The sequence below is a fragment of the Sorex araneus genome, chromosome 1 (assembly GCF_027595985.1).
Source record: "Sorex araneus isolate mSorAra2 chromosome 1, mSorAra2.pri, whole genome shotgun sequence".
NCBI lineage: Eukaryota > Metazoa > Chordata > Mammalia > Eulipotyphla > Soricidae > Sorex > Sorex araneus.
In genome coordinates this window covers 58,876,844-58,891,218 of record NC_073302.1, presented here as the reverse complement: position 1 = coordinate 58,891,218, position 14,375 = coordinate 58,876,844, and positions in this window count along the sequence as shown.

Here is a 14,375-nt window from a genome sequence, read left to right as displayed (position 1 = left end):
GAAGGTCATTTCTTATTGATCAAGGGATCTTACAATACTAAATATATATGCACCTAATGAGGGGACAACAAAGTACTTAAAACAACTACTCACAGACTTGAAGAAAGACATCGATAGCAACACAATACTAGTGGGAGACTTCAACACCACTTTATCACCTCTTGATAGATCAACCAGACTCAGCTTATCAAGAACATAGTTCATTTGAGAGAAGAAATGAAAGAAAGGGATTTAGTAGATATATAAAAGAAAATTCATCCTTAAAAATCTGAATACACATTCTTCTCAAGTGTGCATGGAACATTCTCCAAGATAGACCACATGCTGAGCCACAAAACACACCTCCATAAAATTAAGAAGATAGGGATTGTATCAACGATCTTCTAAGACCACAATGCACTGAAATTAGAAATAAATCACACACACAAACAGAAAATGAAATCAAACACCTGGAAATTAAACAGCTCACTATTGGACAACAAGTGGCTTAGAAAAGAAATCAAAGAGGAAATCAAAAGATTCCTGGAAATGAACAGAAAATGAGGACATGATTTACCAAAACTTATGGGACACAGCAAAAGCTGTGTTAAGAGGAAAGTTTATAGCTTCTACAAGCATTCCTCAGGAAGGAGGAGCGAACCCACATAAGTAACCTAACCTCACAGCTTAAGAGCTTGGAGAATGAACAACAAAAGGAGCCCAATTCGAATAGGAAGAAGGAAATAATAAAACTCAGAGCAGAAATTAACGAGACAGAAACCCCCCCAAAAAAAAAAATCCGAAAGATCAATGAAACCAAGAGCTGGTTCTTTGAGAAAATAAACAAGATCAATAAACCTCTAACAAGACTCACCAAAAAAAGGGGGAGAAAGAAAACCCTAATAAAATGAATCAGAAATGAAAAGGGGGACATTACAACAGAAACTACAGAAATTCAAAGGATCCTCAGAGATTACTTTGAGAATCTTTATACCACAAAACACAAAAACCTCAAGGAAATGGATAAATTCCTAGATTCCTATAGCCTCCCAAGGCTGAACCAAGAAGACCAGGAATATCTGAACAGACCTATCACCATCAAGGAAATTGAAACAGTAATAAAACATCTCTCCAAGTCCTGGCCCAGATGGATTCACTAGTGAATTCTTCCAAACCATTAAAGAGGACTTACTCCCAATCCTCTTTAAGCCTTTCCAGGAAATTGAAGTATCAAAAACACTTCCAAACAGTTTCTATGAAGCTAATATCACCCTGATACCAAAAGCAGACAGAGATACCACAAAGAAAGAGAATTACAGACCGATATCCCTGATGAACACCGATGCAAAGGTCCTCAACAAAACATTAGTAAATATAATCAAATGACTCATCAAAGAGATCATACACCACGACCAAGTAGGATTCATCCCAGGGATGCACAGATGGTTTAACATTCCCAAGTCAATCAATATAATTCGTCGTATCAATAAAAGAAATAATAGAAACCATATGATAATATCAATAGATGCAGAGAAAGCATTTGACAAGATCCAGCACTCGTTTATGATTAAAACTCTCAGCAAAATAGGCAGCGAAGGAACTTTCCTCTATATAGTCAAAGCCATCAAGTTCCTTGGAATCAGCTTAACCAAAGAGGTGAAGGACCTATACAAGGAAAGTTACAAAACACTACTTCAATAAATAAAATAAGACACTCAGAAATAAAGACTCATCCCCTGCTCATGGATAGGAAGACCAAGAAAAGCGATCCCTAAATGAAATGCAATGAGCCTTGATAAGAGGTTGCTACTCTCTGGGGCTGGAGTGATAGCACAGCAGGTAGGGCGTTTGCCTTGCACACGGCCAGCCCGGGTTTGATTCCCATCATCCCATATGGTCCACTGAGCACCGCCAGGGGTGATTCCTGAGTGCAGAGCCAGGAGTAAGCCCTATGCATTGCCAGGTGTGACCCAAAAAGAAAAAAAAAGAGGCTGCTACTGTCTGTGGAATAGTGGCAACTTTTGAGGCTTGAATGGTTTAGTGAGTTAAGAAAAAGGAAGAGATGACCAACAATGGGATCTAGAATAGAGAATATAGAAAATTGGTAAAAAACATTCATATTTTCTGCTGCACGTTAAAAAATTTTGACAGCAAAGAATCCATTGCTTACTTACTAGTATAGTCTCATAAGTTTTGTGTTTTTCGCCTCTCAAAATTTTTTCTTTGGGGGTAGGAGAGATAGTGCGGCAGGTAAGGCTTGCATTTAGCTGACCCATGTTGAATCCTTGGTCCCTCCAAACTGGCCAGAAGTGATCCCTGAGTTCAAAGTCAGGAGGACAACCTGAGTACCACCCAAAAGCCTCCCCCAATATATTTTTTTTATCTTTTCAAGCTTTAGTTATGTATTGGAGAAAACGGCTCCATGTTTTATTATTTGTTACTTGGTACTTCCAGATACTTCATTTGCATACTGTGGAAAATAGAAAAGTTAATTTTCTATAGAAAATATAATTTTTTTAACTCTATTGTAGATCCTATTCTTGGGTTATTTATTCCTTTTCTTGTCTCACCAACTCAGCCCCACCTCAGAAGGAGCATCAAGGCAGTAGCAAGGTCATCATCAAATTCTCTTTAGTGTTCACTTTTCTAGGTTCTTATCTAAAAGGTTTTGTTTGCACAGAAAGTCTTGACAATAAAATAGCTAAAACTTATCTTCATTTCCTTGATTGCGCTTGTCAGCCTAAAGACTTTTTTAAATCACAGAAGGATACAGGAGATAAAGGGGAAGGCAGTGGTGTCAACAAGATTTAGAAGAGAATTTAATAGCCGGTATTTTTATAATACCGATTAAAATGGACTAGCTTGAGATTGGAGAAATTAATTAAATTCCCCAAATTTGGCTGAAATAAAATGTAATGTGTAATAAAATTTGCAATTCAAAAAGACATTTTTGACTTATGATATGAATGGATAGTAGCATTGTAGCACTTTTGTCCTGTTGTTCATCTATTTGCTCGAGCAGGCACCAGTTATGTCTCCATTGTGAGACTTGTCACTGTTTTTGGCATTGGCATATCGAATACATCATGGGTAGCTTGCTGGGCTCTGCCATGCAGGCGGGATACCCTTGGTAGCTTGCTGGTCTCTCTGAAAGGGACAGAAGATTCGAACGCAGGTCGGCCGCGTGCAAAGCAAATGCCCTACCCACTGTGCTATCGCTCCAGTCCTGGCATATTCATAGTCAGGGAAAACAGGGTCTAGGAGGACTGATCAATGTTTGGAATCAACCAAAAGTGTGTGTGTCGCAGAGGATAGGTAAGATGGAGAAGAGACCAGGACAACAGCTGGAAATAATAGCTGGCAATGATTACACTGGACAAGTACTGAGTGATAAAGAGATATAAATGATAACTTTTCAGTATCTGTACTGCAAACCACAATGCTAAAAAGGAAAAAGAGAAAGAGCATGAGGGAGGGGGGAGAGAGAGAGAGAGAAAGAGAGAGAGAGAGAGAGAGAGAGAGAGAGAGAGAGAGAGAGAGAGAGAGAGAACCTGCCATAGAGTCAAGCTGTGGGGAGATGATTGGAGGAAAATGCAGACAAGGGTGCTGGGAAATACACACTGGTGGAGGAGTGGGTATTAGAACAGTGTATGACTGAAACCAAATTATTAACAGCTTTGTAAGGATCTATATCACAGTGGTACAGTAAAAAAATCTTTTTTAAAAAAATTTTTAAAAGGAAAAGAATTCTTTATTGTCTGTGGTTAAACATCAAGTATACAAGTCAAATTATCAACGACACTGAAATAGCTCATTTAAGGACTATAAGAATGAAGTGTGTCACTCTCCTCTAAGCAAAGTATTTTGGAATTTTGGAACATTTTCGGCAGTTTTTCATAACAAACAATACAAAATAAATTATTTTGGCCTGCTTTGGGGCAGGGGTTAGTGTTCGGGATGGAAACATCCAAAATATGGTGGTGGGAAAATGTAATAGTGGTGAGATTGGTGTTCGAATATTAGATGCAATTAAATACTGTGAACTACCTTATAAAAATTAAATTAAAAAAAAGAATGAAGTGTGTTTGGGGGGCAGAGAGGGCAGGCTCCTAAGTGATCTCGGGTTGTCAAAGGACCACTCATGACAATTTTTGACCAAAAATCAGCTGCTCCTGTGCGAGGAGCCAAGGCTGCCCTGGTCCTGCGAGGCACCAGTTCACCCCAGCATTGCTCAGGAGCTTTGAGAGTCACATCCAGTGATTTCCAGGACCATGTGGTGTGGGAAATTAAACCTCAAACCAGGATCAGGCACATGAGAGGGAAGCACTTTAAGTCTCAATGCCACCCCAGGGCTCCCACAGGACACTTTTCCAGTCTGAGATAGTTCTTGCCTTCGTGAATAAGGTGCTGGAACAGACAAAAGTAAAACTTGAAAGAACAGGGAAAACATAGGCTCCAGCGAGGGTAAATGGGATGTGGCATGCCCCCTAATGAGTAAAATTTTTAAATAAGCAAATATATGTTCTAAAGTGTTACGGAGGAGGAGGAGGAGGAGGAGGAGGAGGAGGAAGAGGAGGAGGAGGAGAAGGAGAAGGAGAAGGAGAAGGAGAAGGAGAAGGAGGAGAAGGAGAAGGAGGAGAAGAAGAAGGAGGAGGAGGAGGAGGAGGAGGAGGAGGAGAAGAAGAAGAAGAAGAAGAAGAAGAAGAAGAAGAAGAAGAAGAAGAAGAAGAAGAAGAAGAAGAAGAAGAAGAAGAAGAAGAAGAAGGAAGAAGAAGAAAGAAGAGGAAGAAGAAGAGGAAGAAGAAGAAGAAGAAGAAGAAGAAGAAGAAGAAGAAGAAGAAGAAGAAGAAGGAGAAGGAGAAGGAGAAGGAGAAGGAGAAGGAGAAGGAGAAGGAGAAGGAGAAGGAGAAGGAGAAGGAGAAGGAGAAGGAGAAGGAGAAGGAGAAGGAGAAGGAGAAGAAGAAGAAGAAGAAGAAGAAGAAGAAGAAGAAGAAGAAGAAGAAGAAGAAGAAGAAGAAGAAGAAGAGAATCATGGCAGGGTGTAGGGATATATTATAGTTTTCATGACAGCTTGCCTCACATTCACATTTAGTAATCAATCAATATGCTCTTAAACTTTCGATTTTGAAAACGGGAAGATAGAATGACTTACAGTATGCCATTAGCTTAACTTATACATAAAAATTTCCTTCTTCAAAAACATCCAACCCCATCAAAAAATGGGGCGAAGAAATGAACAGAAACTTTACCAAGGAAGAAATACGAATGGCCAAAACGCACATGAAAAAGTGCTCTACATCACTAATCATCAGAGAGATGCAGATCAAAACAACCATGAGATACCACCTCACACCACAGAGGCTAGCACACATCCAAAAGAACAAAAGCAACCGCTGTTGGAGAGGATGTGGGGAGAAAGGGACCCTTCTACACTGCTGGTGGGAATGTCGGCTAGCTCAGCCCTTTTGGAAAACAATATGGACGATTCTCAAAAACCTAGAGGTTGAGCTCCCATATGACCCAGCAATACCACTGCTGGGAATATATCCCAGAAAAGCCAAAAAGTATAGTCAAAATGACATCTGCACTTATATGTTCATCGCAGCACTGTTTACAATAGCCAGAATCTGGAAAAAATCAGAGTGCCCTAGAACAGATGACTGGTTGAAGAAACTCTGGTACATCTATACAATGGAATACTATGCAGCTGTTAGAAAGAATGAGGTCATGACGTTTGCATATAAGTGGATCAGCATGGAAAGTATTATGCTAAGTGAAATGAGTCAGAAAGAGAGAGACAGACATAGGAAGATTGCACTCATCTGTGGACTATAGAATAACAGACTATAAGACTAACACCCAAGAATAGTAGAAATAAGTACCAGGAGGTTGTCTCCATGGCTTGGAGGCTGGTCTCTCATTCTGGGCAACTCAGAGAAGGGAACACCAAGTAAAATGTGATTGGAGGTCATGTGGGGGAAAGATGATGTGGGCCCAATATAGACTAGAGACTGAACACAATGGCCACTCAACACCTTTATTGCAAACCACAACACCTAATCAGAAAGAGAGAACAAAAGGGAATACCCTGCCATAGTGGCAGTGTGGGGTGGGGGGAGACAGGACTGGGGAGGGGGGAGAGGGATGTTGGGCTTACTTTTGGTAGAGAATGGGCACTGGTGAAGGGATGGGTTATCGAACTTTGTAAGGGAGAAACATGAGCACAAAAATGTATAAATCTGTAACTGTACCCTCACGTTGACTCACTAATTAAAAATAAACTATTAAATTAAAAAAAAATTTCCTTCTTCAGACACACAAACATCTCTGAATGCCACCAACATATGGGTAGTTTTATTACATGTACTTAATTGTTCAATGAATAAAATTAACATACATTCTTTCATAACTACAGTAGTCACATCTGAATTTTGTCATAAATACTTATTAAAATTATTTTTTAAATCTATGATAGAAATTTACAATGAATGTCTAGTTAATGAATTTTCATCAATAGGACAAAAAGCTATTCCTATTATTTATTTCGAACATGATTATAAACCTTTATACTTGTCAAGAGACATAGAGGTCTTGTCAGAGAGAAAAAATAACCAGATATTTAGTTATGTAACTTATCATTGTGAAAGACAAACCTGTACTTACAGGGCCAGAAAGACATAGGGCACTTGCCTTGAACAAGGTCAACACTGGTTCAATCCCCAACATACCATTGGTCCCTGAGCCCCACAGTAGTGATTGCTGGGTGCAAAGTCATGAATAATACTTAAGCATCACTGAATGTGGCCCAACAACAAAACCAAACAACTCACACCCTGAACTTTATTTTAGAAGTATTGTTCTAAAACCTCATCCCAGACACATGCTACTGAAGGAAAAAATTAAAATCTAATCATGGAGAAAATATGTGCATATACTGTTCCTGACAACTTGCCTCAAGCTCCACATTTATTAATCAATCAGTATCAATCAAGTTTTTCTTTGCTTCCTTCAAATTCAGTCTTCAACCCTGCATTATTATCTTCGCTTTCAATATTCCATAGTTACTGTAGAAAGGGTCACATTAACCTTGATTTTGCCAAATCTAGGAACCATATTTCCCTCCCAATTTGTGACAATTTGACCACTTCCTTTGTCAGCTTTAGATCAAATTTACACCATCTTCTCTCTAGATTTCCATTTGTGTCCCATCCTTAACACATTAACCTGGGCACTACAATTTCTGTCAATTAAGCAACAATTAACAGTGAGTCTCCAGTGGTAGGCATCAAGGTCACCATGTTAAATGTCACTCCGTTCCCAGGCTCTGACTTCTTGTAATCTCATTTAAATGATCTATCTAATTTAAGCAGTTTTTAACTAACACTGACTTGTCAGCTCTCTAATATTTTCCTCTTAAGCTAGACACTCTTCCAGACACTTATTTTATTAAGTCCCCAAAGTCCCTTTGACTGTACAAGTTCCAAAGTGAGATGTGGAATACTATTACACTATTTTTACATAACACTGTGACTACAAGTGAACAGTGGCATTATTCTAGCACCTTTCAAGCCAGACATGCAAAAGAGAATCCTGTTGTTCTTTGGAGACTATTATTTATGGAAGTCTACCACACAAGCTACTTAACATCCACTCCACTCAATCACCATTGCTACTGTCATGATTTAGAATATCATTATACCTTCTAAAGACTTTTACAGTAGATATCTGATTCATCTGTCTGACTATAGCTTTGTGTATCTACCTTTTAGCCATCTAAATTCTAGACTGCTGCCAAGGTGGTCTTTTTAACATGCAAATCTGATTAAGTAGCTCCTTAGTCTAAAATGCTTCACTTGCTCTGATAATCATGTTTCCCAAAGTTGCCTCTTCCCTGGAGAGTCTGAATCAGTAGATCAGAACTATGACTTAAGGTCCTGCATTTTAATGAGAGCCCTAGGTGGTTCTTGTAATTAGGCGAAGTTAGACTGATCTTCAAAATTTCAGGTTTATGTATAGCACATAAATTCACTCTCATCTCTCCTGTACTCACTACCCAGAATCTTCAATATACACATACTGTAGTTATCCTTTAACTATAAAGATTCACATGGAATTTTTTCAAAATGCCATGCCATGATTTCTTACACCTTGACACATTTGCACATGCTGCTCCTACTATCTATGACACATGTCAGGATTATTCAACTAGTTCTGTAGATTTTAGGCCAAATCTTAACTCATCCATGAAGAATTCTTTGATTTTCTCATTCATATTTAGGAATATCTCTTATTAAACCTCATGATGTTTCTATGTGCTTCATTATACCATTGTATTCTATTCAATGGTACATAGATTTGCTACACTAAGGAATATGAGGGAAGAAAAAAATCTTTCTACTCAAAACACCTAACACAAAACCTAATATAAAATAAAAATAAATAATCAAGGAAATACCAAATAAATTACTGAGCATCACATTAGCTGGAAAGGGCTGTCTTTAAAAAATAAATTGAATCACCATGAGATATACAGTTACAAAGTTATTCATGATTGAGTTTCAGTCATAAAATGTTCCAACACCTGTCCCTTTGCCCAATGTACATTTACTGCCACCAATGTCCCCTATTTCCCTCCCACCCCCCATCCCATCTAGCCTGCCTCTACAGCACACATTTTTCATCTCTCTCTCTCTCTCTCTCTCTCTCTCTCTCTCTCTCTCTGTTTCCTTTCAGGCACTGTGGTTTACAATACTCTCACTCAAAGGGTGTCATGCACATCACTTTACCTCTGGAAAGGTTTGTCGTTAGTCCTCATTCTGTTGTCAGTTGTCTCACCATGGAAAAAGTAACACACCATGTGAGGACTGTTTCTTCTTGTACAAAAAATACAAATTTAATACATTATTTCTTTTATCTTTCTTGACATTTTATCACAAAAATACCCAAACATACACAGAAGTAGAAATAATAGTATAATGAAACCAAACCTAGCTTTAATCATTGTTGACTCATAGCAAATATATTCCTCTAGTACCTTCACCCACTTCTTCAGATTATAATCAAATTCCAGGTGTCATATCATTCAATACATGAATGAAGTATTTTTGAAGACTTTTTGAAAATCTTTAATACCCTACCACAGCATTATGACTAACATTGATGGTCATGATTCTTTAAATGCATCTTATTATTTAATTATTCATCAATACACTTCCATTGACCTCATGTATTTCCTCCACTTAAATTTGGGTTCAATCATATTGATCCTTTTACCAAAAGAAAGAAAGTAGATATGATTCTATAAAATCTAAAAATGTGCTTGTTAGTTGGCATTTATTCTCACATATTTCTGTCTCTTAGATAAACCACTTTTTCAAGAGGGATAAGAACTGTGTGGAGAAGAATTTCACGTGATCTGCAGCTTTGGAACTACCTTAACAAACTCTTATAATTCAAGATGAAGAAGCTACAGCAATGACAACACACAAACACATAACAGAAATTAGTGACTGTTTTCTCTATGCCATTGATTATCAGGTGATCGTGGTTGTTTTTCAGAGAAAAAAAATGACATAAAAAAGATGGGACAACAAAAATTATATAGTAACTCCTAATATAAGACAAGTATGTTTACCAAGTGTTTTCTTTTTTTTGTTTTGAGCTCTTTCATTTAGTGGTAAAATCTTTCATGCAGTTAAATGCATTAAATTAAATATATAATTTATGAGATTTAGGAACTACAATTTATGTGTACAATCTAAACCACATCAAGATAAAGAACATTACCATCTCTGCTGAAGTTTCTTCATGCTCTATGCCAATTTATTCCAGCTCTCTCTAATATCTTCCTATAATCGCCATTCTGATTTTCTTTTCTACCATGCATAAGTTTCATATGTTCTAGATCTTCATATATGTATATAAATCTTTATATTTACTATTATATGAGGCTTCTTTAATTCATCTTGTATGTATGCATGTGTGTGAATGTCTGTGTGTGTGTATGTGTGTGTGTGTGTGTTTGGGCCACATATGTCTGTGGTCGGGTGTATCCTTAGTCTTACAAAAAAATTTCGCATTCCTCTTTCCAAAGTGGTTATGCTATTTTTCACTGACACCATGTACAAGATATTTGAGGGGCCAGAGCAATAGCACATCAGGTAGGGCATTTGCCTTGCACATGGCCAACCTGGGTTTGATCCCTGGCATTCCATATGGCACCTAAGCACTACAGGGAGAAATTTTTGAGTGCCGAGCCAGGAGGAACCCCTGAGCATTGGCTGTGACCCAAAAAAGCAAAAAAAAAAAAGTTTTGATTACTTCACATCCTTGCCAAGATGTGATGTAAAATGTTGAGCTTATTGGGAGATATAGAGTGATATTGTCTGTGGCATTCATTTATCATTTCTACTTCCCTAACAATGCTGAATACCATAACATAACAAGAACATTTATAGTACAATAATAAAATAATCCCAAGACATTTTTAACAGACAAGCAATTTGAACATATGTTTCACAAAAGCAGATAAGAAGATTGACAATAAACACATAAAAAATATAGTTGATATACAATGCATTAGAAAAGTGCAAATTGAAACCACAACAAAATACAGTCACTAGAAGAACAGTCATTAAAAAGATAGACAACACCAGGTGTTGGTAAAGATATAAAACAACTGGTACTCTCATACTCTGCTGATTTTACTTGCACAGTGATAAGCTGTCACTTAGAAAATCAGTTTGCTTGTATCTTATAAAGTTAAATATATTCTTACTTTATCATCCAATATGCAATTATCAAAAATTTCAAGCTAATATGTGAATACCCAAGGAAGCATTGTTAATGGCCCAAAGTAAAAAGAACAAATATGTTGTTTAACTGACATATGAACAAATAAATTAAGCATATTTATGTTATGATATATAACTGAAGAAAAAAAGCATTATGCTAAGTGCAAGAAATTAGAGATACAGGTGAGAGTATAATAAAGACTATTGGTTTACTGTAGCCAGGAATTGAAGCAGGATTGAATTCAATGAGGATTTTAGAATGAGCCAAAGAGGTAATTTTAAGATAATGGATGTTACTTCATTTTTATATTGGTTTCACAATTGTATACTTGTTCGTGGCCCGCGTCGCGATTTCCCTTCGCCAGCAAAGAGTGAGACGACACGGGTTGAGGATCCTTCTGCAGCAGTTTTATTCAGTCGACTTCACGAGGAGAAAGAAAGAACCCCAACCCGGGTAATGGCAGTCCTTATATAGCCTGGTTGCCCCGCCTCTAAGGTGGTGCTCATTTTCTATTGGCTCTCGCTCATAGGGTGGCGCCTTTCCTATTGGCTCTTGCTCATAGGGTGGCGCCTTTCCTATTGGCTCTTGCTCATAGGGTGGCGCCTTTCCTATTGGCTCTCGCTCATAGGGTGGCGCCTTTCCTATTGGCTCTTGCCACGCATGCGCAATGCGGTCGTTGCGCATTCGCAATGTGGTTGTTGCGCATGCGCGATCATGGGCATGCGCAATGTGCTCTGGCTCCCTACATCTCCCCCTTATGTCTTTGTTTATGGAGCCATCCTGTTGGTAGAAGGGGGTGGCGGTCACCACTGCCTGTATTACAAGGGACTGAGAAGGCCTCCGCACGTCCCCTTCAGGTCGCGCCAAGGCTCCACCTGTCCCGCCGTCCTCACTTCCAGGCAGGGCAAAATCCGACGGCGGCCCTATGCAAGTGGCTCGCCACCCTGAGTCGGGGGCCAACTCAGTGCAGTGCTCTCTGGCCTGACACCCTTCTCAGGAAGAATACTCGGGAGCACCCGTACTCGTGCAATGAGCCCTTGTGGCTCCGAGCGTGCAAGGGCTGCTCCCAGAGCAGGAGCCATGAGCGCAAGATCTCAGGAAAAATACTCGGGAGCACCCATACTCGTGCAATGAGCCCTTGTGGCTCCGAGCGTGCAAGGGCTGCTCCCAGAGCAGGAGCCATGAGCGCAAGATAGAGGGGGATAGCGGGAGCCTAACGAGTCCGAGCCCCCGCCAAAGAATTGGGGCACCAGGCAGCAGTCAGCTATTACCCAGGTAAAAGCGAATAATCAAAACAACAATCAAAAAATACAACCATCAAAACAAAATCAGAAATGCAATCAACCAACATAGCATCAAGCGGTTTCCACGTAGGACATATGGGGCTTTGCAGTAAAATACCTCTTTCCTCCTAGGGTACATTCAGAATAGCTGGTATAACACATGGCATTCATCTGGTCTACCACTTGACAGTTTTGAGGACAGGGATCCCCCTTATTTATAAAAGTAGGCTTGGGCACGCACTGCCAAAACTGGGTCAGTCCGCCCCGAGCAGTGGGCCGAGTGACGAGATATTTAGTCAGAGTCCCACAGTCCACGGTTTTCGTGTAGCTCGTTGGGGTCACCGAAGATTGTCCTCCCTGACAGTTGCATGGGGTCCCATACAGCTGTTGTATGAGGTGTGTAGGGTCAGCCGGCCGGCCCAATCCGGCCTCCGTCGGTTGCACAGTCAGCAGCAGGATCATCATTGCAAACCCGCAGGGTCGGCACCGGACGACGAGCCGCATGTTCTCTGTAAGAAGAAAAGAGAGAATCCCTCTCAGGGGTTCCCCCTGGAGCATTCTGCGGACTCGGAAATCTTTAAAAACTCTCACTCCTTATGACCCTGAGCTAAGTAGCTTAAAAAAATTTTTTTTTTTTTTTATCTCAAATCAAATAAAACACTGGTAGGACAAGTTTTGCAACCAATATTAGAACTCCAAAAAACTCATGTTTTAACTAAACCATTACTCTTCGAACCTGTTTTTACTACAATTATTTCAGCTCACATTCTAATAATCCAATGCAGATGTATAAGTACATTGACACAACAGCATAAGACCTTTAAACCATCAATTTTCATGAAACATGAGTAAATCTTCTTTGGCTTAAGTTCAACAGTTTTTGTACCTTAGTTCAAATCATGAGCTTTCTAACTTTATCAATTCCACAATACAAGCATGCTGTCAAACACAGAAAGAGCCCTTCGGGTATTTATATATATATATGTATATATATATATATTTTTTTTTTAACCAAACTTCGATAATAGCATAGAAAAAAAAATTTTGACTATCAAATGTCTACGGAAACACAAGTAACTTTGTTTATTTTGAGGGTTTCTGTACCTTTGTTGTTTGAAAAACAGCTAAATTCCTCATTAAAATTAGCAGAGGCTTATAAGATAAACCTTGCACTCTGAATTCCCAATTCACTTTTAGATTTCTGGCTCTAGTTCTGTAGCTGTTTCTAGATAGTACAGATACTGGAATTCAAAAGAATTTCAATTGGTAATAACTATTAATGTTCTTCCAATAAAAAATTTAGACTAAAAATTTCAATTTCGTTGTAGGTGCCATATTCTAATTAGAAATCTTTGTTTAAACCTGGTCTAACAGGTTCCAAAATCATATAGATCCTTTAAATTGCTGAACTGCATATCACCCTGATCTCTTGAGATGATCCTGTTTTCCCCAGGCCTAATTTTTACCACTGATTCCCACTCTGGCTCCAGCACTCAAGTGTTCCACATAGAGAGACAGACAAACAGACAGACAATAAGTTCACTAAAAACACCACATGTACATGTGCACACATCTGCAGTTGATCTATCGATCTGACCCTTCAGAAATGGCAGGGAAAAAACTGATAGACTGAGAAAGGAAGGAACAAGTCCCCAGGGCAAAGTTAAGCCCTGTCGGCCGATTGGGAACATTGCTCCCCGTTTCTCTGCCTGACCAGCCAGTTTCCTGCTTATTAAAATTGGGTCAAGAAAGCGCTTTTGTTGATATAAGCCGGCAAAACAATCCATGACAAAGTTGTTGAAACCTAAGTTGTCAGATGTTACAATTTTAAGATCAAGATTACTTCTGAGGTGGATAAACCACCTTAGCGACACTCTTTTTCATTCCTGATATTATTAAACACTCAACCACATGATCTTGCATTTTCCTGACTTCTCTGCTAATAATAATAAGCATAACTAAGAGAAATATAATGAGACAAATATACACACATACTAAAGGCACTCGCACAAATCACACTCCTGCACTCATTCGGACCGGTCCTCTTTCATTCCGGTGCGCACCCCGCGCACCACATTCACACAGAAATTCTTAAACCTGCCCTACGGGAGTCCACATTACCTTTGGTCTTGTCCCCCTGACAATGGGGTTGCTACAATGTACATCGGGCTCTTTCTAATAAGAAGCTAGCAATTCTAGAGGCAAATGGGGGTGGGGTGCCGGGCTGTTCCTGCAGTAACAACTTGGCGGCCTGTAATTTTTCAATGGGAAGGGGGCCCTAGGAGTCAATTAGTAAAAAGCCCATTTGTGAGAGAATAT